The following is a 27,418-nucleotide window of genomic DNA, read 5'->3' on the forward strand; positions in this document are numbered from 1 at the left end:
TGTTAAAATAAAAGTACACTGGCCCTGTATGCTGTAAATACAGGGGTGCTGTTGTTAAAGCTAAAATTACACTGGCCCTGTCTTGTATACTGTAAAATACAGGGATGTTGTTCAAATACAGGGGTGCTGGCCCTGCCCTGTATGCTGTAAAATTATGGGGGTGCTGTGAAAATAAATGTACACTGGCCAGGGACAGATCTAGACTTTTCTTTTAGGGGGGTGGTTTATTTATTACTGAATCCTCCCCTACACTCATTACTCCTCCCACTTCCCATCCCAACTGTCCATTAACGCTCTAAAAAGCATATAAAGCATTGCCAGGATGCACATGTACTTCTTATGTAGCACACACACCAGGCACATGTAACTACTAACACACCGATGGGTGGCACACACTGCCCAAGGTGGGGGTGATGGCATGTGATGATGGCAGATGGGGCTAGGGGCCCCAGGGACATGGAGGATGGAGGGGGATCTCAGTGCAGCCACACACCATCACCTGGCAGCATACCCCACCTCTGGTGGCTCCAACAGCAACCTGCAGTGCATTCATCATGTCTTTGTCAAGTTCAGAAACTTTGGGTAACAAAGTAAGCAGTCCACTGACACCTAAATCCCTTCTTCCTCTTGTACCCAAGCTCCTGCAATCCACACCACCAACTCCCTCAACGTCAATTTCCTCCTCAGTCAGGGATGTAAATAGTCCTGCAGGCCATGTCACTGGCATGACTGACGAGTCCTCTCCTATGCGGGATTCCTCCAGAGGATCCTTGAGTGGTACGCCTACTGCTGATGCCGCTGCTGTTGTTGCTGCTGGGAGTCAATCAACATCCCAGAGAGGAAGTCGGAAGACCACTTGTACTACTTGAACTAAGCTATTGACTGTCCAACAGTCTTTTGCAAGGAAGATGAAATGTGACAGCAATCACCCTGTTGCAAAGTGGATTATTGAGGCCATAACAACTATGCTGGTGTTAGACATGCATCCGGTATCCGCCATTAGTGCAGTGGGATTTAGACATTTGATGGACGTACTGTGTCCCCAGTACCAAATCCCATCTAGATTCCACTTCACTAGGCAAGCGATCCCCGAACTGCACGGGGACATTAAGTGTCCTCAGTGTCCTGAAAAATGATGTTGTACCCACTTAACCACGGACATGTGGACAAGTGGAACAGGGCAAACTAAGGACTACATGACTGTATCAGCCAACTGGGTAGAAGTATTGCCTTCCACAGCAACAACAGCAGCAGCTTCTCACAAATGCCAACTCGTTCCTAGGCAGGCTACACCGTGTATCACCGGTTTCCATAAGAGGCACACTGCTGACAACCTTTTACGGAAACTGAGGGACATCATTGCACAATGGCTTACCCCACTTAGACTCTCCTGGGGATTTGTGATATCTGACAACGCCACCAATATTGTGCGTGCATTACATCTGGGCAAATTCTAGCACTTCGAATGTTTTGCACATTCAATTAATTTGGTGGTGCAGAATTTTTTGAAAAATGACAGGGGAGTGCAGGAGATGCTATTATTGGCCCAAAAAATTGTGGTCCACTTTCAACATTCAGCAACTGCGTGCCAAAGACTAGAGTGCCAGTAAATACTCCTGAACCTGTCCTGCCATCATCTGAAGCAAGAGGTGGTAACAAGGTTGAATTCAACACCCTATATGTTGGAGGAGCAGCAAAAGGCCATTCAAGCCTATACATCCACCTATAATATAGGCAAAGGAGGGGGAATGAACCTGACTCAAGCGCAGTGGAGAATGATTTCCGTGTTGTGCAAGGTTCTCCAACCCTTCGAACTTGCCACACTTGAAGTCAGTTCAGACAGTGCCAGCTTGAGTCAGTTCATTCCCCTCATCAGGCTTTTGCAGAAGCAGCTGGAGAAATTGAAGGAGGAGCTAAGATTGAGAGAATCCACTAAGTATGTGGGACTTGTGGATGGAGCTCTTCATTTGCTTTGCCTTTTCAAGGGTGGTCAATCTGTTGAAGTTAGAGCACTACATTTTGGCCACCTTGCTCGATCCTAGGTTTAAAGCCTACATTGTATCTCTCCTTCAGGCAGACATAAGTCTGCAGAGTTGCAAAGACCTGCTGGTGAGAAAATTGTCAACTCAAGTGGAATATGACCCATCAACAGCTCCTCTTTAATTTTCTCCTGCAACTTGGGCTGCGAGGAAAATAATAAAATTTCCTAGCCTACCCACTGGCGGTGATGCAGGGCAGTCAGGAGCAAGTGTTGACATCTGGGGGTATATTTACAAAGATTCGTGTTTTGGCCGTTTTGAAGGGTGTTTGAACTCGAATGGTATCGGGTGCATTTTACTGCAACTTTTTGAATCCTGATACGGTCATTCACTAAGCTGCCGACTTTTCACAATTCGTATTTTCCAATGTTGATGTGATTCGTAATATCAGGCAGTGTTTTATGGGAGTGATGAGTAAAACACTGCCTGACAAAACACAAGGAATCACGGCCGGATCTGTGAGATCCGTGCAGGGCTTCATTGTGTACCTTAAAAAGGTTTTTAAAGTGTTTAAAAATCTGAAAAAAATTGCGTGGGGTCCCCCCTCTTAAGCATAACCAGCCTCGGGCTCTTTGAGCCGGTCCTGGTTGAAAAAATATGGGTAAAAAATTGACAGGGGTTCCCCCATATTTGATCAACCGGCACTGGGCTCTGCGCCTGGTCCTGGTGCTAAAAAAACGGGGGACAAAAAGCGTAGGGGTCCCCCGTATTTTTTGAACCAGCACCGGGCTCCACTAGTCAGAGAGATAATGCCACAGCCGGGGGACACTTTTATATAGGTCCCTGCGGCCCTGGCATTAAATCACTAACTAGTCACCCCTGGCCGGGGTACCCTGGAGGAGTGGGGACCCCTTAAATCAAGGGGTCCACCCCCCTCCAGCCACCCAAGGGCCAGGGGTGAAGCCCGAGGCTGTCCCCCCCATCCATGGGCTGCGGTTGGGGGGCTGATAGCCAAGTGTAAAATAAAAGAATATTGTTTTTTGCACAAGAACTACAAGTCCCTGCAAGCCTCCCCCGCAAGCTGGTACTTGGAGAACCACAAGTACCAGCATGCGGGGGTTAAACGGTCCCGCTGGTACCTATAGTTCTTCAGCAAAAAAAATACCCAAATAAAAACAGGACACACACACCTTGAAAGTACAACTTTATTACATACATTCCGACACACACATACTTACCTATGTTCAGATGCCGACTCGGGCCATGTCTCGATGTCGATTCCAGGGTACCTGAAAATAAAATTATACTCACCTAAATCCAGTGTGTCGTGTCCTTTTTTAATAATCCACGTACTTGGCAAAAAACAAACCGCATACCCAATCCACGCACTGAAAGGGGTCCCATGTTTACACATGGGACCCCTTTCCCCGACTGCCAGGACCCTCCCTGACTCCTGTCAAAGAGGGTCCCTTCAGCCAATCAGGGAGCGCCACGTCGTGCCACTCTCCTGATTGGCTGTGTGCTCCTGTAGTGTCTGTGAGGAAGCACACGGCAGAGATACAATGTAGCGCCTATGCGCTCCATTGTAGCCAATGGTGGGAACTTTGCGGTCAGTGGTAGGTTACTTTCGGTCAACCGAAAGGGTGGTTTTGACAAAACCAATCCAGATCCAATAAACGAACAAAGATCCAGATCTAAAACCAAAGCACAAAACCCAAAAAGTGTCCGCCGCACATCTCTACTTTGAATTTTATATTATGCACATCTGCAGATGGATCTCCTCGTCAAAAACGGGGGACATAGTGGGGTGGCGCTGTCGCATTTGATCTGACCATGCCAGTTAAGTGGTTAAACAGTATATAAATAGGAATTATAAAAACATGTATTAATTCATTACTGTGTGCACACAATAAATATGTATACAATCAAATATATATAAATGATAGTTTAAGCCACTATCTGGAATAGTTTTCTTAACCTCCAATTACTCGATTATATAAATAGTGTTCACAAAATAATATGGGTCTTGTAAATACTGTAAGGCTGTGTCCAGCTTTAGGATGGTATATTACCTGTTCCTGGGTGGAAAATGTCCAGTTCTATATTGTCACATGTCTGATGGTTCCCCTTTAACACAGTGTGAACGGGAAGCTCCAGAGCAAATTATGGATCTAATTGGAATAGGTTTGAAGTTTTTGGCGCATTCTCTGCTTAGAAGAGGTGTCTGCTGATGCTTTTCACTGTTATGACTTGCAGCTTTGTCAAGGGTGTATCCTTAGGGCCATGGATGTGCTTTATACACCATTGTTTAAATATGACTGCTGATTAACAGCTGTCTAAAATTAGCATATTATCCACATAATAATACATTAGATGCAATGTGCAAATTCAGCTTTATATTTTTATATATTTTTCTCTAATTTTGAGATTTTTGTATAAACTATTTGGGGGCATTAAACTATATAGATTTTTGTTAGATAGCAAACTTACATGGGGGTAATAGTGGTATCAGCACATGTTATGTGCACGGATACCGCTTCTCCCCATGTATTAATGTGGCTTTGCATGCAGAATGACAGGGGCGCTATGTGCCCCTCTCCATATCAGAACTGATATCTATAAGATAGCATGCCGATATGCAGGGCAATGTAAGAATGGTCTATGGCACTGACCGTGCCAACACCTGCAGGTACCGATTTTGACAGCTGCAGGTGTCGTTGCCCATGAGATTAGATCTGGTGAGGCCCCGGTAGAATTGGATGAACAGGATGTTCTGAAGTGTCTTAGAGGTGTTAGTATGGGTAAATCTGCTGGCCCGGATGGGATTCAAGGTAAAATCCTTAGGAAATGTAGTAATCAATTGGCTGGGATTTTTACAGTAATTTTTAATATCTCTTTACAGGTCTGTAGAATACCAAATTGTTTTAAGGTCACAGAAATCATTCCTATACCCAAAAAGGGAACGCCCAAATGTTTTTATGATTATCGGCCTATTGTGTTAACATCACTAGTCATGAAATGTTTTGAGCGATTGATGTTAAAACATATCAAATCTCATTTTCCCGCAAATTTTTATCCATTTCAATTTGCTTATCGGCAGAATCGGTCTGCGGAAGATGCAGCTCTGACTGTTTTACATCAGGCACAGAACCATATAGATAAGAAATGGACTTGCGTGAGAATTTTATTTGTGGATTTTAGTTCTGCGTTTAATACTATTGTTCCGGCAAGTTTGGTTTTTAAGCTTTTTAACTTGGGCTTAAATGGCTTTATGTGTAACTGTATTTGAAATTTTTTAACTGACAGGCCACAATTTCTTAGGCTAAGCAAATCTGTGTCTGGTGAGGTCCGTATAGGCATTGGGGTTCCGCAAGGGTGTGTCTTGAGCCTGTTATTATATTCTTTATTTACATATGATTGTTTTTCAGTTTCTGATTCTGTTAAAGTGGTGAAATTTGTAGACGATCTAGCGGTTGTTGGTCTGATAAGTGGAAATGAAGAGATATTTTATAGACTTGAAATTTTACATTTACAGGAATGGAGTATAGTAAACTGATTTTAAACACATCAAAAACGAAGGAAATGGTTGTTGATTTTAGACGTGGTAGCAATAGACCATTACTTCCAATATTTTTGGATGGTATGCCAATTGAGGAAGTGGCTTCATTTAAATTTTTGGCATGCATATTGCAAATGATTTAACTTGGTCCTTAAATTGTAATTTTTTGATTAAGAAGCCGCAGCAGCGCCTTTTCTTTTTAAGGAGACTCAGAGCTGTCTGTTTGAGTACGAGCACCCTAGTTAAGTTTTATCAAAGTATTATAGAGAGCGTTTTGACATACGGGATTATAGTATGGTTTGGGAACTGCACTGTAGCAGAACGTATTGCCCTTGAACGTGTGGTCAAAACTGCTACCAAGATTCTTGGGGTGTCTTTGCCCTGTTTGAAGGACTCTTAAGGGAAAAGAGTGTTAAGGAAAGATAGGTGTGTTCTGGCTGATGAAAGTCACTCAAATTGTATGGTTTTTGAAAGATTGCCATCTGTAAAATGTTATAGGAGTGTCCGTGCTCACACAAATCGTATGTCGAACAGTTTCCTTCCAACAGTCGTTCAGATGTTAAGTGATCAATAGGCTCAGTGCTACATTTTTGCATAAATGAAGTTTGGTTTTACTGTTTATATATTTACATGAAATGTTCATATTGTATTTCATTGACATCACGTTGCTGTCTTGTTAATGACAAATAAAGTTTATTATTATTACTATTATTATTATTATTATTATTATAACAGGCAGGGACAGGGCTGTCCCTCACTATGGCGGGTGCCAGCTCCAGGCTGCATGTGAGATCTCGTGCATGCACACTGAAGCCAACTGGGGAGAGACACAGTGCATCAGCACATCAGTGGGGCAAAGGCAGCGATCGCTGGAGGAGGGAGTGCATTTTGGCATTCAAGATGTTAATACATCTCGATGCTGCTGCTTCCTGCTTCACCTTGGTAAAGAGGCAAAGCGGCAAAGCAGGAAGTGTTATACCTACATGACATGTGAGGGTATAAAACATTCCCCCCTGAGTTTGGGAACCTCTGCTCTATACTTACTCTATACTTCTAGTGTTGAGATAACAGTTATTCCACATCATGTGATCAGCACAGTGGACAGTCTACATTAATGTTAGGGAAAGTTTACAGATGTAGCCATACTCTGTTACGGTACACCAGACCTGATTCACATAACACCCTTAGAGTCATAACTGGTGAGGTCTTCGACCAATAACAGTCTTCCGCTGTTCCCATAGAGCTAGTACACTTACCGGTACTTAGGTTACCACCTGGACTTATTCTTAGAACAGAAAGAGCTTTTGTGATCAGTCTAGTGATCATAGGATACTGGCAGATACTCAAGCTGGCCAGGAGTTCAGGATTCAGTGGAGTAATTACGGCTCCAGCTGTACAAGATACTGGCAGGTGTAGAGCAGGCCAGGAGCAGGGCTGGCTCCAGGCCTACCAGTACCCTGAGCGAGAACATGTAAAAGCGCCCCCCCCCCCCCCCCATGCGCGCGCCTTCGGCGCGCGCTCCAGTAAAAGTGGGTGTGGCCTCTGGAAAAGTGGGCGTGGCCTCATAACTTTATATTATTCGACTATAAATAATATATTTTCACCCCCCCTCTATGCACAGAATGAGCAGCCTTACACATAACAGCCACAGTAGTGTTCCTTACACACACTGTCTCCAGTATAGTACCAGCTACACATAATGTCTCCAGTATAGTGCCATATACACATAATGTGCAGTGCCAGATAGACATAATATACCCCCAGCAGTGCCAGCTACACATGACATGCCCCGCAGCAGTGCCAGATAGACATGACATGCCCCCCAGCAGTGCCAGCTACACACAATATACCCCCCAGCAGTGCCAGATAGACATGACATGCCCCCAGCAGTGCCAGCTACACACAATATACCCCCCAGCAGTGCCAGCTACACACAATATACCCCCCAGCAGTCCAAGCTACACATGATAGTGTTCACTTTTTAGGGCAGGGTGCTGATCACAGGGAAGGCACATTTTTAAGTTAGGAGGGCAAAATGATGCACATACTGTAATGCTTGGTGCTCATTTACCTACATGGCAAAGCATGGACAGTGCGCGCCAAAGGCGCGCAGCTAAAATTTAGGGGTGTTGCTTCGTGGGAAAGGTGCGTGGCCACATAATAGTGGCAATTCGCATTACACCACACAGTAGTGCAGTTAATACACACTGCACCAGGTAGAACCTCCTAGACAGTTTGCGCCAGGCAGAGCACGTTAGACAGTTTGCGCCAGGCAGAGCACGTTAGACACTTTGCGCCAGGCAGAGCATGTTAGACACTTTGCGCCAGGCAGAGCACGTTAGACACTTTGCGCCAGGCAGAGCGCGTTAGACACTTTGCGCCAGGCAGAGCGCGTTAGACACTTTGCGCCAGGCAGAGCACGTTAGACACTTTGCGCCAGGCAGAGCACGTTAGACACTTTGCGTCAGGCAGAGCACGTTAGACATTTTGCGCCAGGCAGAGCACTGAGACTCATTGCCTAGCCACAGATGCCTAGCGGGAACACTACATGATATGCTCCCCAGCCGTGCCAGCTACACATGACATGCCCCCCAGCAGTGCCAGATACAGAAATGCCCCCACAGTGCCAGATACATAAATGCCCCCACAGTGCCAGATAAATGCCCCCACAGTGCCAGATAAATGCCCCCACAGTGCCAGATATGTCCCCACAGTTCCAGATACATAAATGCCCCTACAGTGCCAGATACAGAAATGCCCCCACAGTGCCAGATATGCCCCCACAGTGCCAGATATGCCCCCACAGTGCCAGATACATAAATGCCCCCCACAGTGCCAGATATGCCCCTACAGTGCCAGAAATGCCCCCACAGTGCCAGATACAAAAATGCCCCCACAGTGCCAGATATGCCCCCACAGTGCCAGATAAATGCCCCCACAGTGCCAGATATGCCCCCACAGTGCCAGGTAAATGCCCCCACAGTGCAAGATAAATGCCCCCACAGTGCCAGATACATAAATGCCCCCACAGTGCCAGATATGTCCCCACAGTTCCAGATACATAAATGCCCCCACAGTGCCAGATAAATGCCCCTACAGTGCCAGATAAATGCCCCCACAGTGCCAGAAAAATGCCCCCACAGTGCCAGATATGCCCCCACAGTGCCAGATATGCCCCCACAGTGCCAGAAATGCCCCCACAGTGCCAGAAATGCCCCCACAGTGCCAGATACAGAAATGCCCCCACAGTGCCAGATATGCCCCCACAGTGCCAGATACATAAATGCCCCCACAGTGCCAGAAATGCCCCACAGTGCCAGATATGCCCCCAGAGTGCCAGATATGCGCCCACAGTGCCATATATATAAATGCCCCCACAGTGCCAGATATGCCCCTACAGTGCGAGATACAGAAATGCCCCCACAGTGCTAGATATGCCCCCACAGTGCCAGATATGCCCCCACAGTGCCAGGTATGCCCCCACAGTGCCCGATACATAAATGCCCCCACAGTGCCAGATATGCCCCTACAGTGCCAGAAATGCCCCCACAGTGCCAGATACAGAAATGCCCCCACAGTGCCAGATAAATGCCCCCACAGTGCCAGATAAATGCTCCCACAGTGCCAGATATGCCCCCACAGTGCCAGAAATGCCCCCACAGTGCCAGAAATGCCCCCACAGTGCAAGATACAGAAATGCCCCCACAGTGCCAGATATGCCCCCACAGTGCCAGATACATAAATGCCCCCACAGTGCCAGAAATGCCCCACAGTGCCAGATATGCCCCCACAGTGCCAGATATGCCCCCACAGTGCCAGATACATAAATGCCCCCACAGTGCCAGATATGCCCCTACAGTGCCAGATATGCCCCTACAGTGCCAGATAAATGCCCCCACAGTGCAGATATGCCCCCACAGTGCCAGATAAATGCCCCCACAGTGCCAGATAAATGCCCCCACAGTGCCACCCATCCATAAATGTGCCTCCCCCCCTCCCCCCCCAAATACCTGCGGCGCTGAGAGGGGGAGGAGTACTGCTGTCCGATGGCGGGCGTGCGGATGGCCTGCGAGTGTGGGTCCGGGTCCAGGTGAGGGCGGACGGGCGGGCGGCCTCCAAGTGCTTGTGTGCGCTATGCGCGCTGCGCGGCGCCGGCATCTGATGTTAGACATCGGCGCCGTGCAGCGCGCATAGTGCACACAAGAGGTCACGGCGGCCGGGCCAACAATGCACAGGGCCGGCTCCAGCCTCGAATATGGCGGCGCCAGCGCGCGGCGCCCATTAAGGGTGGCGCCCTGCGCGGCCGCTCTATTCGAACATGCCTAGAGCCGGCCCTGGCCAGGAGCACAGGATTCCTCTGAGTGAATATGGCTTCAGCCATACAGGACATTGGCAAGTTTTGATCAGGCCAGGATTACAGGATTTAGCTAGATAGTGATGGCTTCAGCTGAACAGGACACTGACAGATATTGATCAGATCAGGAAGTCAGGATTTGACTGGGTAGTAATGGCTCCAACCGAACAGGACACTGGCAGGTGTCAAGCTGGTCAAGAGTTCAGGATTCGGCTGGGTAATAACTGCTCCAACGGAACAGAACACTGGCAGGTACATGATGGTAATGGCTACTGCAGGGAGTAAACAGACTGGTGGTAACTCTGCGACTTCTCCATGGCAGGTGTCTATTTGACTGAAGGCACCGGGACATGATGCTAGATAAAACCGCAATCACGTACAGGTGTGGACAGATACACAGGAATGAGCTAACACTGACAAACAGGATTCTCAGGAACCAGGCAAGAAACAGCAGCTTCCACACAAGGTGTAAAGTATAACTGGCAAGGACCCATAGCACTTTCTGTGTTTAAAAAGGAAACCAGGTCATCATAGAAAGACTAATTGGATGCAGCTGTAGCATGCATCAGACACAATCTCAGCCAGCAGCATCAGAAGAATTCCCAGTAGCAGTTCAGCATTGTTATAGCCTAGTAACCTGCTGGTGCACTGGAGCCTGGAGATGGCTGGAGATGCTAGAAGAGACGAGCTGCGGTGGCTCGTAATATGCTCATCATTGCTGCGATGTTTCATGCTGTAACACGACTTGCTGCATGACAATCCGGGCTGCGACTAATTGCAGCCGGAGATCGTCTAATGGAATTAATAGAGCAGTCGCTGGCTGTCAATAGTTGCAGCCCAGCACACCATGTAACATGCTGTATTGCAGCAAGATGAGCATGGCTAAATCTGTACCTTCGTAATTAATCATATTTATGTCAAAATTACAAAAAATTGCAATATTTCATTATGGGTTTGCCTCCTACTGTATATATACTTTACACATTGAATCTAAATTATTATTATATGAATGATATGCTAATTGTAGACAGCTGCTAATCAGCAGCCATCTTTAAGCTATGGTATATAAACCACAGCCCTTTGACAACGCAGCAAGCCATAGTAGCAAAATGCTTCAGCAGTCCCTTCTATGCATAGATCGCCTCAAAAACCTCCAACCTATCCCAATTGGAGCTACAGTATAATTTGGTCTGAAGCTTCCAGTGCTCACCGTGGTAAAGATGAGCCATCGGACAAGGATTGAAATATTCACTAATTCATCACCCCATCAACTACATCATGCAGAATTGTTGGCACTCCACTATAGGGAATACATACGATATGCCGGTGGATGGGATGCCATTGGTCATACAGTATGACCAATGCCGACATCCCAAAGTAGAGAATCCTGCCAGGGGTCAGGTAAGTATTTTAACAACCCCCCCATACCCCCTAACCATAACCCTCCCTTCCCGCAGCCCACCACTAACCTCTCCCTCCCCCCGGAGTCTAGCCCTCTCTGGTGGTGCCTAAACTTAACCTGCCCTTCCCTGCGGCCTAACCCTAACCCTCCCTCGCAACCTAAAATGAACACTCTCTTCCCCACAGCCTAACCTTAACCCTCCATGGGGGGTGCCTAACCCTAACCACACTGCCTGCAGCCTAACCCTCCCTTCCTTGCAGCCTAACCCTATCCCTCAACCCAGAGCCTAAACCTAACCTACCCCTTCCCCCTTCCCGAGAGGCTTACTACTGAGGACTCCTGGTGGAGGTCTAGCTGGATTCCATCATTGAGGATCCTGGAGCTGGCATTTTGATCCATGTCGGGATGCCAGCATCGGCATTCTGAGCAGTGTTGGGATTCTGGCATCTGTATTCCTACTGCCGAGATCCTAAACGGATCCCCGCTATAATACTGGACATTTTCCATCCAGCAACTGTTGATTTACCATCTTACAACTCGACACGGCCTTATAATTTTGGGAACATACTCTCTATATGTGTACAGTGTATAGTGTAAAGTGTTTAATGCATAACTTATTGTATTACCTGAAAAACTGATTACTGTATCTAAGCCATCAGCCCCAATTAGTTTGTATAATCACCATTTTAGTGTATTATAAGTTCAATTCCATACAAAGTAATTTACACATACTGTAGCAAAGTATTGATGCAAATCTGTATTAAAAGGATATGTAATAAAAGCAGTCCATGTAATGGCTAAATATTGACAGGCAATTGCAGTGAAACAAGATCAGGCTAAATTAAGTCCAATATCTTGCTGCTGAAATTAAATAGGCTGTCAAAGGAGAATTCAAGGTGGAGAAGAAGATGCTGGTACAACATTTCAAAGCAATTTTCTTTGGTGTCTATTTTCCCTATGGAGTTTGATGTGATTCATATGCAACCTACTGTGTAATTTGCATGAAAGACTATCAGAAGTGTGTGACTTTCCATTTCTTTTTCCCTGAATCCATGGCTTTGCTGTCTGCTGCATTACCATCTGTTCCAAGCACAGGGGGACACTTGCTCTGTCAGTGCTAAACTGGCTGCTCACTGTCCTCAGACTGTAATAATAACCCTGCCGCTCTGTAATTTCCTACATCTCTGTCCCACAATGATCCGCTCTCTGGCTATGTCATTTTGCAGCTGGCTCTGTGATATATCAGGTTATGGGACTAACACAAAAGCTCACTATAGCTAACACTTGTCAAATTAATATGCACTTGAGAAGGTTGTATTTATCACATTTCCCAAATTTTATTTCCTTTTTACTTTGGGTTGCTGTCTTTGCTCGTTGGTCTCTGGCAGCCTTCCATATTAACCACTAAGACCATTTTTTATGGCACAGTATAAATATTCAATGTACGCATTTATTCATTTGGAATTTAGGGTCCAAAAATCTATAATAGTCTAGGATAGCATTGAAGAACTGTCCAGCAAAAATGCTGCTATTCAGAGCATGACTTACATCTTAATTATAAGAGTAAGGGAACATCAGTACTGTCTGTATTTTCTGTCACATTTGTACATTTAAGTATTTTTATTAAATTGGTATGGGTGCACATAAAAATGCATAAAATGCTCGTTGGTACAAGAGTGCCCTAAGGAACGTATAGCCAGTGTGCTGGCTTACTGTTTTTTTTATCTATATACTGTATATATATGCAGTACACTGTTCAGAATTTCTTTTTATTTTTTACCACAGATGTGCGCGGTCCCCCGTGTTTTAGTTTTGGGTCTAATTCATCACCATGTTTAGGTTTTGGTTTTGGCAAAACCACCCTTAAGTGTTTTGGTTCGCATTTGTTTTTGATCTTTTTTTTTTTTTTTTTTATTGTGGAGCATCTTTTTCCACTTTTTCCACAGTTGCACCTGCAAATTTACACTAAATACTATTATAAGCATTTCCCTGGTGTATATTCTTGAGTCTGAATGTGAAAAGACTGGGATGCCTCGTGACACATCTGACCAGTTATGCGACACACCTGAAGCAGTTCTGTAGCACACAGAGTAAGACAATGCATCTCTATGGGTCTAAATAGCCACGTCCCAGTCACTGCCCAGGAATGCCCAATACATTTCCAATACATTTCTGAGATACCGGAAATTAATAGGCCCTGCAACTCTTAACGCATGCACTGTGGAACTTTATAGTGACTTAGACGCATACACAGTTGAAATTTATTGACCATTTGTGTGAATATCAGCACTGCATCCGACTCAGAATCAACCGCAATGGGAGATTTACATCAATATATTTATAACATTTCTAGCTATAGATATTCGATTCTGTATTGTACATTTAGAGCATACAGTAATGTTCCAATTTCCTGAGCCAGCAATTAGGAGAGCTGCCAGCTGACTCACACAAGGCATCCGCTGCTGCATGGCGTATTGAGGCAAGATGTATGAGGACACATCTGTATCCAAGCAGAGGCAGAGGTCATAGGGTTAGCGGCCATGTAAGTGCTGTGTGCAGGTAGGTTGATTGTGCAATAGTGTTCTGCATAAGAGGCATAATGCGTGTCATGTGTATAAAGGCATTAATAATGTGCAGCAAATGTGTAAGGGACATTATGTGTATAAGGGCATTAATAACGGTTGGCAGATTGTGTAAGGCGCACTATGTTTATAAGGACATTAATAATGGGTGTCATATGTGTGAGGGGACATTACTGTGTGGTATTATGTGTATAAATGCATTACTAATGTGTGGCATTATGTGTATAAGGTGCTCTACTGTATGGCATAATGTATAGAAAGTGCACTGCAGTGTGGTCTAATGTGAATAAAGAGCAATATGATGTGGTGTAATGTGAATAAGGCGCAATTCAGTGTGGTGTAATGTGAATAAAGGGCTCTACTGTGAGGAGTAACGTATATATTGTAAAGTGGTACTACTGTGTGATGTAACGTGAATAAGGGACACTATTGCATAATAAAATGTGAATAAAGTTGCACCACTGTGTGGCATAATTTGAATTGGGGGTACTATTGTGTTCTCATGCCCCTTGCCAGCAAAAACACACCCCTCTTTGGGCTGCACGCAGAATGTGCACACTGTTCCTATTTTAAATATACGGGGTAGGAACACCAAAATGAGGACTGCTATGGGTGAGGGGTGATGGTGCTGGAAAAGAGGTACAGGGTCAAAGGCGGAAATAGCGGTGGTGCTAGGGGGCACCAGACAAAATCTTGCCTAGGACATCATATTGGTTAGGGCCGGCTCTGGGGAGATGCGATCGCATCGCATCAGCATCTGCTGATGAATAGAGTCCAATGTTCACCATATCTACTCTTTGTTAGTTTTACATCCATGTAATTTGGGAAGCAAAAATGGTGTAAGGATTAGCATTACTGCCTCACAGCACTGTGGTCATCCCTAACAGTGTGGAGCAGTGCTGTTTCTAGGGCCGGGTGAGCCATGCAATTGCATGGGGGTGCTGCGGCCAGAGCAACTGCATGTAACAGTATACGATCTGGAATACTTTTGAAAATGTCCCTCACAAAATGGCTGGTGCCGTCTCATAGAAGACCGTTATTATGGATGGTGGTGGCCATTTTGAGAAGGTCATTTTCAATTTTGAACTAGGGGCATGAGCGAACAGTGGCCCCATTGGGACTTCAGAGACCTGCGGGGGCTGGAGAGATACCCTGACAATGAGCAGAACCCCTTCACAATCAGCAGGTACTGCGGCATACTGTATTACAGTATGAGCAAAATATGATGACAGGGGCATGTGGGGGCATAAAATGGTGTCATGGGCATTACATTGGAAGCATAATTTGCTGAAAGGGGCATAAATGTGGGTTCTTAATATGGTGACAGGGGCATTACTGTGTGGGGCATAATATGGTGACAGGGGCATTACCATGTGGGGCATAATATGGTGTCAGCGGCATTACTGTCATTGCTTAATATGGTGCAAGGGACATTACTGTGTGGGGCATAATATGGTGTCAGGTGCATTACTGTGTGGGGCATAATATGGTGTAAGGGACACTACTGTATGTCACTGAAAAGTAGTCTTTCCTGCAAGGCCACACACATTGCAGCAAAGCCACGGCCATTACAGCGAGACCACGTTCCTGAAGATGAGTGTAGATATTCATTTTCTATGTGCATATGGGGGGGGGGGGGGATTTTTTTGTGTTCACACTGGAAGCTAAATTGTCTAGAAACTGCCCAGGTGTGGAGTTTGCATATTCTCCCTGTGCTTGTGTGGGTTCCTCAGTTAGGGTTAGGCAGCAGGAGGGGAAGGTTAGGCTGCAGGAAGATGGGTTATGGTTAGGGGTGGGGTTACAATGCTTAAACTGGATGCATCAGGAATCTGTCCAACAGGATCCCGACTGGCAGGATTTTGTTCCCAACCCTATTTAACCACATGGAATTTTTGAGGACATTTCAGCCTCTCTCATGTATCACATTGGTGTGTATACCAGCATTGCTATACTCATGAACTCTTTGGTGTCCAAACAAAGATAACCTTATCTTTCTGTTAGTTGGTATGGGGGTTCCTGTGGGAAATCTTTATGAACGATCAATTCTCTAAGGCCGTATTTTTGTGAACTTGTTAATAGAACATGAAAATGATAGTACAGTTCTCAACATTCTTTATCACTTATTCACTTTACTAATTTCCTGCAAGCACAATTATGTAGGTTTATTAATATCAGATAGACATAATAAAAATTTAATGTGGATAGGGCATAATATAAGTAATAAATGCAGACATTACACTTGCTTGCAATAATCAGCTTTCTGAATGCAAATTTAACATAATGGCATTTTTACGTGTTTATGTTTTCTCAGTTTGTTTTATTTTAATTGACCAAGGAAGGTGTCTAATTTGATTTTTAAATTTGTGATGGAAACGTATTAATTGGACTCGAGTTAATAGCCTCATTTACATCTGATAATTTACTAAGATGAAATTACAGATGTAGCTGAGTGTGTGTCTGCATTAATTGAACTGGCAGAGCACTGTTCTCCCTGCAATTTTATATGATAAGTTTTGCAATTCGGTGACAGTATAATGATTCAGTCTGGACATACAGGTCCTGATTCAGATTTTCCGTATGATTATAAGGAGGGACATGCAGGAGCCGTCTCAGTATCAGATCTGCAGTCAATATTCGCCTTTAATGCATCTGGTTTTAGACAGTTAATTGAGGTCCTGAGTCCCATCTAACAAATTCCTTCATGTTTCATATTTTGTGCACACAACTTGTTAGTACAGATTTTTTTGTAATAATGAAGGGTGTGTGCAAGCAATGCCTTCTGTGGCCCCAAAAAAAATCAGGAAATTTTCAGCATTAAGCAACTTGGAGATTGCAGTGGCTGTAAGAACAGTTCAATTTACATGCCATCAACTGATACAATAGGTAGTAACAAGGTGGAATTCCACCCTTTATATCATTCAGCAAATGAAGGAACAGCATGAAGCCATCAAAGAGTACACAACAAGTCATGACATAGGGAGAGGAGGGAGGCTATACCTTACTCCAGTTCAATGTAGAACACTTTTCATGTTCTGCAAGGTGCTGATATCATTCGAAGTAGTCACCTGTGATGTGAGTTTAGACACTACCAGCTTGAGTCAGGAGATTCCCTTAAGTAGACTAATGGAAAAAATGGAAATGCAGCTTGAGAAACTAAAGGAAATTAAATAAAGCAATTCCACTAAGTATGTTGTACTTATAGATAAAGTTCATTATTTGCTTCACCAGGACCAATGGGTTATCAAAATCTTGAAATCGAATCACTGCATACTTGATCCTAGGTTTAAGTAATATGTAATATCTTTCTTTCCAACTTACACAATCTTAAGAGATGCAAAGAGCTCCTTGTAAGCAAGTTGTCAGATCAAGTGGCACATGCCTCCACAGCGTCTCTTCCTTCAGTTTTTCCTGCAACTGCTGCTGCCAGGTAAAAAGCTTAAGTTTGCCAAGAGACCCACTGGTGATGAGTAGTGCAGAAGATTAACGCAACATTTTGACATCTGGTCAGGTCTCAAAGAATTGCCCAACATTAGTGACACATCCACCATGACTCACTCTGATACAGTAACGATCCAAAAAATGGTGGAGGATTATTTTTATGACAGTGTACGGTTGTCAGACGGTCCCTTTGACTACTGGGAGGGAATAAAAGCTATTTTGAGTCCACTGCACAAACTCACTATGCTTTACTCCAGCTGCCCACCCTCCAGTGTTTACTTGGAAAGTGTCAGTCCCTGTCTTTGAAGTGCTTGGTTTGTTAAACTCTGAATGTCCTTTTTAATATCCAACATAGGGGTGGGTGGGAGGGCCCAAAGCACAATTCCATCTTGCACACTGCTGTGTGACAGTTTCACAGATGTGCTATAAATTGCCATGTGTTTGTGACGCTTCTCTGTCGATTAGTAATCAGCCAGCTCGCTGCAGTCTTTGGCCAATATTGGTGAAAACAATATTATGAGCTGTGAGGTGATCAAATTGACTGTAAATGACAGGAAATTAATGTTATTGAGGTTAATAATACTGTAGAAGCAAAATTAGGGACAAATTACATGATTTTAGCATGTAAAATAAAAAACAAATCCAAAACCAAAATGTGACGATGATTTTGCAAAATTAGATCCAAGACCAAAGCACTAAATTAATACAGATCCAAAACCCAAACATGGAGGTTGGTGCACATCTCTATTTTTCATACAGTAGCTGTATCCAAAGATGCAGCTGCTGAGCGATATATGTCCATCTCTGAATCTTTCTAGAATAGTCATTGGGTAATACTGTTGTTTTTTTTAGAAACATCTGTTTCATTTATTAAATAGCACTGAGTTATTCAGGTGCACTACTGTAAATGAAAAATGTGCACAAGCATACACATATTTAAGGTGGCGCACCTGTATAGCAGTGAGCGTGCTCATGGTTCTAGGTTCTTCAGTGTTTAGAGTCGATAAAACAGCAGCTTATCTGCATTATTCCTTAGGCAAAGTTGCTGGAGGCACTAGGTGGAAAGAAGAGAACGATGTTGCTGCTCATTTTCTATAGAAGGGTTTGGTTTATTGTATGTTTGTTAAGCTGCATATTACATTTACTGTAGAGGTCTATTTAAAGTTTTAAAGCCCTAACTCCACATGCAAAGCATTTGAAGCTGACTGGTGATAATGGAAAGTAAAATTATTAATGAAAAAAATACATATTTTCTGTTCTATTTTATTTTGTACATTTTCATTTTGTTTCCACAGAAGTGGAACAGGAAGCCTGAACCTGGCTTATGGATGCGCAGATTGCCCCTGGCTTGCAAAGCTATAATAGTCCCCTTGGTGCTGCCAGCCAGCCACATGAAATTTTCTTGTTAAACTGAAACTACAGAAGATTTTCTTTGCAGTTTTTCTTTGCAATAAGCATAATTATAAATAGACCCTATAGGCTTTAATTCTGAAGTTAGATGTTTAGATCTGTGTGACAGTTACACTATGTTTTATCCATGACTCACAACAACAGATTTTGTTACATAACGGACTGTCACAGCAGAATATAAGGAATGCATAGGGCTCTAATAGGTCACATTTTTTTCTATTAGAGTTTGTTTTTATAATGACATATCTGTAACTATTTACCTAGTAGAAATTATGAATTTATAGAATGTATTTATGGAACTGCTTTAATACATTGGTGTTTAAGAAGGAGCATGGCCTGACTTTTAGAAACATATACAAGCAGATGCCACAGCATCGAATGGTATAGTTATGTGGGCTCTAATCATGTGTATACCCAATTACACCAAGTATTATGACATGGAAATAACACTTGTACCCTTCAATCAGTGCATGAAAGGCTAATGATAAATTGAGTTCTTTTGAATATAATTTATTTTAATCACTTGTAAATAACTGTATTTGTGTTATCAAATTGCTTACAGCTGCTCTAAAGATACAACATTACTTTCATTTGCTCTGTAGGAACTGCCGAAATTGTGTTTTCATCTGGGTTTTAGAATGTCTTGAATGGTGGGAAGAAAGATTCATCACATTTCCATGTATTACAGCCTTCAGAGGACAATCTGAGCTTGTGCAGTACAGGGCTGTCGAGCACTCAGAGGGGATGGGTACTGGGGAGGCATGGACAAATCTTTGGGGGTGATGCCACACCCCCTCCAGCAAAAAGGCAAAAAAATACTATGCCTCAGCAGTGCTGCCTCAGTAGCTGATCCTTGGAGATCTTCTGTGGAGATCTGAACCAGAGTCCCAGTTCGGATCTTCCTGCAGTTCAAATTTAGATTTTAAATTAGAATTTTGGGTTTTGGATTGCAAAAATTACATGGTTTTAGTAGTTTTATATATATTTTTTGCCGAGCTAGAAAACCAAATCTGAACCAAAACATGATGTTGATTTGGAAGCATAATAAAAACCAAAACACTGGGGTCCGTGCACCCTTTATCTTAGCAAAATGTGCCTTATTTTTGGGGTATATTTTGCACTTGTAATTTAAATGAAATTTACATCTACCAATATTTGTGCCCCAGAATGAACACATTCAGGAATCAGGGATGTAGATAACTGGAAGTTTAAGAAATACACACTGAACATGCTCAGGAAAACAGTATCATGACACATATGCCCAGATAAAGCGCCAATCAGCAGCTAACTGTCATTTTTCAAACCTAAACTGTAACATGGATATCTGGTTTTCACCTGACTGCGCTCATCCCCTACAGTTTGAGTACTCGTGAAATTATGCAAATGGATACTTATATAAAGGAGTGTTTTACTTTCACATGTATCAAATATGACACTCAATATAATGAAACAGTGCAGATAAATATTGTGGAATATGAAAAAGGTGGTAATCACAATGTGTGCTCCACGGGGAGCACCTGTTTAACTCAGTCCTTTAATCACTCAAATTGGTGATTAAATCCTATAGGTTCTTGGCGTGTGTGTTCTGACACAAAGGCCAATGGGCTGGAAAAAATATATATATGTAATGATTAAATCTGGCTGTGTTGCTTTAAAAGTCAAATATAGATTTTCCAGTGGAAATGTCTCTAGTCCTGACCGGACTGTGTGGGCTTTAAAAATCTGTCTTTAGTAATTAGATTCATATAGTTGCAGAGGACGGCGTCCCGAATCTAATTACTAAAGACAGATTTTTAAAGCCCACACAGTCCGATCAGGACTAGAGACATTTCCACTGGAAAATCTATATTTGACTTTTAAAGCAACACAGCCAGATTTAATCATTACATATATATTTTTTTTCCAGCCCATTGGCCTTTGTGTCAGAACACACACGCCAAGAACCTAAAGGATTTAATCACCAATTTGAGTGATTAAAGGACTGAGTTAAACAGGTGCTCCCCGTGGAGCACACATTGTGATTACCACCTTTTTCATATTCCACAATATTTATCTGCACTGTTTCATTATATTGAGTGTCATATTTGATACATGTGAAAGTAAAACACACCTTTATATAAGCATCCATTTGCATCATTTCACGAGTACTCAAACTGTAGGGGATGAGCGCAGTCAGGTGAAAACCAGATATCCATATTGAACCAAAGGGCAAGGACACCCTTTTGACTAGCAGCACATCCCATACAGTAAAACCACCCCAGTGCGCAGATTACCTCCCTTTTTGCTAAACTGTAACATGGCAGTTAGGTGATGATTGGTTGGTACTTTATCACTGTGCTATTTATCACTCTCCAAAGCTTGATAAATGAGCGCCTAATATTGTTTTGCAGTTTGAATAATATGCAAATGCATAGTCAAACATTTAAAAAAAGTGACTATTAGATGCTTAAATGTTTATCATTGTAAATAGTGGAGCTCAAATATGTATAAAAACTTCTAGTAATTAAAGCATGCCTGAATGCAAACTGGAGTAAATTAACATACAGTATGAGAGCGTGTTACTTCCTCACAAACATAATTTATGGCTTAACAGTTCACAAATTAATATTAAACATTGAACTTCTATTAGTATGAAATAGTGAACCTTCTATTTTTGTCCTGTCATATTTTCTGGTCTGTATAGAAGCTCATGCAGAGGTGGACACATCCGGGTAAATTTACTAAGACTTGTCTTTGGTCTGAGTTCAAACACGATCAGCATCACTGGGCTACGTAAGAGTATTTCAAGATCAAACACTCAAGTTTACTAAGAACTGTGTTTTCAAAAGGTGTATGCAATAGTGTTTGGTCTATTTTAATAGTGTGAGTGTTCAGTCGTGTTTGTGCCCGACTCGTACAGTCCTGCCTGTAAGCAGCGAGCTGGCCGGGTGATTGGTTAAGCGACAGAGCACTCACAGCCAATCAGCAGCCTGTTCTCATGGAAGCGGTTGCTGATTGGCTGGTGGGGTTAGAAGTGACGACACACAAGCATGTACCTTCACTTTCGCTGGATGCGCACTGCATCTATTCACTGGGAGAGAGGGACAGGTGGCATGCTAGCAGCTCACAGAGAAAATGGGGGCATGGCCCACAATAGCAACACTTCCACAAGGCCACACCCCTACCTGCAAGGCAATGGCCCCTTGTGGTCCTCCTCCCAACTTTCTAAAGTTGGGAGGTATGTGAGTATGTACGGGGTGATTCAAAAGTTGCAATACACCCTTTTGTTTCAAAAACTGTGCAGGAAATGGGAAAACTGAATACTCCAGTAAGGTATGGATGGGGTGGGCTGTCTTTTAGGGTATGTACCGAACATGGGTGCCATCTTGAATCGAAGTCAGTTTTTTCAAATGGAAAGGGGTTCATGTAACATGTCAAACAACATCATTTGCGGAAAAGTTTATTGCTACACACAGACCTGAAATAGCAGTTATGGTTCAAAAGTTACAACACTTTTTTTGTTGCAGGTAACTGAAGATGGCTTTGACAAAAGAGGAGAGAATTTAGGTCATTTTGATATCTGGAGAACAAATATTCGGTGTCATAGCTGCAGATTTTAGCAGCTGGCACCCAGAAAGACCTCCAATTTCACATAACACTGTCAGATGCCTAATTTCCAAATTCCGAGAAACTGGGACTGTGGCTGACAAGTCACGGAGTGGTCATCCAAAAAGTGCTACTGGTCTTTGTGGGTACCAGTTGTAAAAATCTGCAGCTATGACATGGAAACTTCGGTCTCCAGACATCAAAATGACCTCAATTCTCTCCTCTTTTGTCAAAGCCATCTTCAATTACTGTACCTGCAACAAAAGAAGTTTTGTAACTTTTGAACCATAACTGATATTTCAAATCTGTTTGCAGTAATAAAAGTTTCAACAAATTCTGATGTTGTTGACAAGTTACATGACCTCCTTTCCATTTGAAAAAACTGACTTAGATTAAAGATGGCCGATTTCAAGATGGCGTCCATGTTCGGTACATACCCTAAAAGATAGCCTACCTCACCCATACCTTATTGCAATATTCAGTTTTCCCATTTCCTGCACATTTTTTGAAACAAAAGGGTGTACTGCGTCTTTTGAATCACCCTGTAGAGTGATTGTGAGTGCGCGGGTGAGTGTGAATTAAAGGTCTTTTTCATGCGGTGTGCATATACTGCGGGTATTTTAACATTTATTTTACAGGGGCAGCGTAGGTGCCAGCAAGCTCTTAATACCACACATGCTGGTACTTGTAATTCTCCAAGTACTAGCATGCTTTTTGCTTTGCTCGAACCTGCAATTCCCCTGTAAGAGACAATGTTACTTTAAATCTGACTGAATGCTCTCAACCACGCACCCACCACCCAGTAGTGTGGGGATAGCCCTGGGCTTCAGTCTAGGCCTGGTGTACACTGGAGTGGAGAAAAACCCTTTACTGGGGGGGTCAACTCTTCCCCAGGAATCCATGGCCAGTGCTGACCTGTTGGGGCATAGTTAATGCTTTGTCCGGGGTGACCTCATGGACTGTTTCACCTGGCTGTGGCATTACCACTTTGCTACTGGAGCCTGGTGCTGGTTTATAAATTTGGGGGACGCCTACACAATTTCACTCCATATTTTTAGAACCAGGGCCAGCTCCAAGAGCCCAGTGCTGGTTCATTAAATACAGGGAGCCTCTATACATCCCTGTGTATACAGCTTCCCAAAGCTTCCCAAAATATGCTGCACAGGGGCTATTTGAAAAGCCTATTTTATCCTGAACTTGCTCCATGTTTATAATCCCGATTCTTAGTCAATTTCCTTGTTTTATTATTTGTAGTGAAAGTACTTGTGAGTTGGTTCAATGGCATACTGACTTCTATTTTCATATTTGGACATGTTTTGCAGTTCAAATCGTGATTTTACTCCCGTTTTTAGCTTTAGTAAATCTCTGAGTTTGAATAAAATACTAATGACCTCATTCAGTAAGGATTGTAAATTCTGCTAGACAGCAGAATTAACAATCCTTTCTTTCACATGCTGTAGGCCGCCCTTCACAGGGCAAGGCCGCCCAGCATGCAGGTCACCACCCACCCTCTGAGATCACGCTGTAATTGCATTCACGCCACAATTACAGCGTGATTGTAGAAGTTATGGAAGCCTCTTTCAAGCGCAGCTTGGCTGCAATGGCAGGAGACCCACCACCATTTTTTCGTTCCGATCAACTGTGTGTGACAACACGCAGCCACCCTGAAAACTCCGCCTACACATGTCGCCATGCCCCGTAATGCTCAATCTCTGCCTTGTAAATGGAGCATTGCTGCCCCATGAACACCTCTGCCTGACAATAAGGCAGAGTCGTTCGCATTTAGGGGGAAATTCAGACTTGATCGTAGATGTGCTAAATTTAGCACATCTACGATCACTTTCACAGACATGCGGGGGATGCCCAGCACAGGTATACAAGCATTGCACGGCGGCGATGCTTTTGTACCTGAAGAGTAGCTCCCTGCCAGCGCAGCTCCTGCATGTCCGGGTCGCAGCGGCTGCATGTGAAATCACGCAGCTGCCGCGACCTACCCTCCACCCAGTCCGGGCATGCCTGCATTGCCTGGAACACACCCCTGAAATGGTGGGTCAACGCCACTGGCTCTCCCGCCCAGCGAACGCGTCTGCCTGTCATTCAGGCAGAGGCGATCGCTGGACTGAGATGCCGATAGTATCTTTGGCATGCACCGGTGCCTGCGCATGCATGGTTCAGACCTGATTGCCCACTGTGCGAAAGTGCACAGCAGCGATCAGGTCTGAATATACCCCTTAATGCGGGCCATCTGCATTAAATGCGGGCGCATGCACAGGATGAAACCTGCAGCGTATGCGGGTCCCGTTACTGATCTTGACCTGAATCAGCCCCTAAATACGCCCGAGAATGCAATCTCGGGCAAACACGATTTTTGGAACATTTACCCCTCAGCGAATGTGCAATACATGTTTACAGTGTGTTGAGTTGGCTATTCAATAGGCATCCAGCTTACCATGGCAACTGTATATACCTGGCTTGTTTTTTTGGGATAGTCTATGTTTTACATTAAAAAGAATAGCATATCAACCAGGCATACTACAGGCATAACAATCACGTATATAACATAGAGCTAAAATAGAGATAGCTGTATATTGACAGTGTTAGTAGTAAATGCTTATATCACATTACTTCATTTCTACACAATGTAGTAATTTAATAAAATGTCTTATACACAAGAGAAAATATTTTCTTGTGCTATTAATGGATATGAAAATTACTTTTAATAATTAAATATAAACACAGATACAAATTAGATTAACTTAACATAAACGTCTGTTTTCCACTATAAAAAACAAAGCACATCTGCTTATCTGCAGTAGTTTAATTGGAACTGTCAAGTAAGTAATACAAACAGACGGCAGAAAGTTCATATAATATACTCAATAAAAATTTGAGTAATATCAGCTGGAAGGATCAATTGGCAATTAGCCAACAAAAGTGCCTACATAGAGCTGCTGACAGTCATCATCATCATCAAAGCATCTGCGATGCGTCCACATGTAATTGTATCACAGTTACATGAACACAGCCTTTGTGTGACTAGTCACAGCTGCGAGTAAGTGTGGCTATATGCCACACTTACGGTACCACAGTGCTGCTTACAAAAATCCTCAAGTTCAGGACGAGATCGGCAGCAAGAGCCATGTGGCTTTTATCTGCTGTCAAATTCTATGTTCTATGAGGGGGTGAGTTAAGCAGCTGTTTGCGGTGTTTCTTAGGTGTTACAACAGCCACTCAATTACCTCACCCCTAATTGAATTAACCCCTTACTGTTTGCAGTCTGTGCTTACCTTACCTACTCTGCTTGCTACTGTTCCATTTCTCAAAGGGTAAGGAGAGGAAAGTCAGAAAATACCCTGCACTGGCCTGTTCAGCGGTAAGAGTACTGCCGGACAGTATTGCAGGGAAGCTGAGCATCATTGTCATAAAGTACATTTTCTATTGCTGCAATAGCTTCAACTTTTCTAGCTATTGCACCCTAGCTAAAACTACACCACACCTGCTCTTCCCTCCAACCCCTCACATACAAATACAGGCCCTCTTCAGCTCCATGTTCATATACAGTCACAAGTCAGGCCTCCACCAAAGAAAACCAATGAGAAAACACATCAATATGCACTAAAAAAAATTGCAACTTGCAGCCAAAAAAGCTGCAAATCCCATTTATGTCTGATTCTAAGGCCCATAATATTTAAAATAAAACAAACCTTTTCATGATATATAACAAATACCTCTGATTAACAATAAAATACATTCATAAGTCGAGAAAATATATATATAATATATAAATCAATATATCCTGTTCTTGATTTTAAAATTAAAGCTTATATTTTTTCAGACTCTAATTAAATATCCCATATAAGAATTAGACTTTTTTTGTGACCTTGAGGCCTCTTTACAATCTGAACTGTATGTCAAAAGTGTCAGATGAGGGCGACATCCTTTTGATTTACAGGAGCCTAATGTACAGTATGTCTGTCTCTACTTTCGCAAGTTTCCTTCTTCAAGTAAACAAAGAAAAAAAATTGACTGCCTATAAGGGATCAAAAAAACAGATTACAAAAATTACCCAAAATGGTCGCAGTGATATCATAGTAATATACAAAAAATCAAAATCACACTTGTAAATAAGGGCACATAGAATTAAAAAAAACATATAATAGAGAATTGCATATACAATCAGAGTACAGAGAGCAATAATGGATACAATCTAAGACCATCACAGGAAAATACTTGAAGTTGTAAGTCTATGTAAATAGAGAGAACTGTTGTCAGTATTACCAAAAGAACTTACTAAGAATAACCTTATGTACTCACACAGGGGGAGATGTAACAAGCCTTGGAGAGAGATAAAGTGGACACATTGCCCAAAGCTTCCAGTCAGCATCTAACTGTCACTTACTGTATCTAGCACAGTCTTTGAAATGACAGAAACTGATTTTCTACTTTGGGCAATTGCTCCACTTTTTCTCTCTCTAAGCTTGATACATCTCCCATATAATATAAAATTATAAATAAAGTGAAAAAGATGATTATTTTCTTACTACACAGGCTATAGATAAAGAACTAAGCAATACCCTGTAAGTACAGCACCATTGTACGGATGTTGTAATGTTTAACATTACAGACTCGCAGCACTGAGGTCATGGGTTTGATTCCCACCATGTCCCTAAATGTGTGGAGTTTGTATATTCTCCCCGTACTTGCGTGGGTTTCCTCCGGGTGCTCTGGTTTCCTCCCACAATCCAAAAATATACTGGTAGGTTAATTGGTTCTCAACAAAATTAACCCTAGTGTGAGTGAGTGAGTGTGTGTGTGTGTGTGTGTGTGTGTGTGTGTGTGTGTGTGTGTGTGTGTGTGTGTGTGTGTGTAGATTGTAAGCTCCACTGGGCAGAGACTGATGTAAATGTCCAAATATTCTCTGTAAGCCCTGCGGAATATGTGTACGCTGTATAAATAAACTGATGATAATAATAATAATAATACTAATAATAATTATTGTTGTTAAAAAGCTAGAAATCCCACTGTCTAGTAAGCCTCTAGTATAGCTGGATTGGGAATTCCAGACATATACCTATTGACTGGCTATGTGGGGAGCTTTCATCTACGTCA

The 27,418-nt window shown here is 43.1% G+C and overlaps 1 protein-coding gene across 8 annotated transcripts in view; it reads right to left on the minus strand.

Moving 5' to 3' along the window:
* LAMA2 (laminin subunit alpha 2) overlaps positions 1 to 27,418 on the minus strand; it is a 1,276,598-nt gene that overhangs the window by 1,158,232 nt on the left and 90,948 nt on the right. Inside the window, exon 1 of one of the 8 annotated variants that reach the window (XM_063917334.1) lies at positions 17,195 to 17,251. The exons of the other annotated variants lie outside the window; for them this stretch is intronic. The gene's annotated coding sequence lies outside the window, so the exon portion shown is untranslated. Of the gene's footprint in view, positions 1 to 17,194; positions 17,252 to 27,418 lie in introns of those variants that run through there. 8 annotated transcript variants of the gene reach the window in all.

Source organism: Pseudophryne corroboree, chromosome 4 (genome assembly GCF_028390025.1).
Source record: "Pseudophryne corroboree isolate aPseCor3 chromosome 4, aPseCor3.hap2, whole genome shotgun sequence".
Classification (NCBI taxonomy): Eukaryota; Metazoa; Chordata; class Amphibia; order Anura; family Myobatrachidae; genus Pseudophryne; species Pseudophryne corroboree.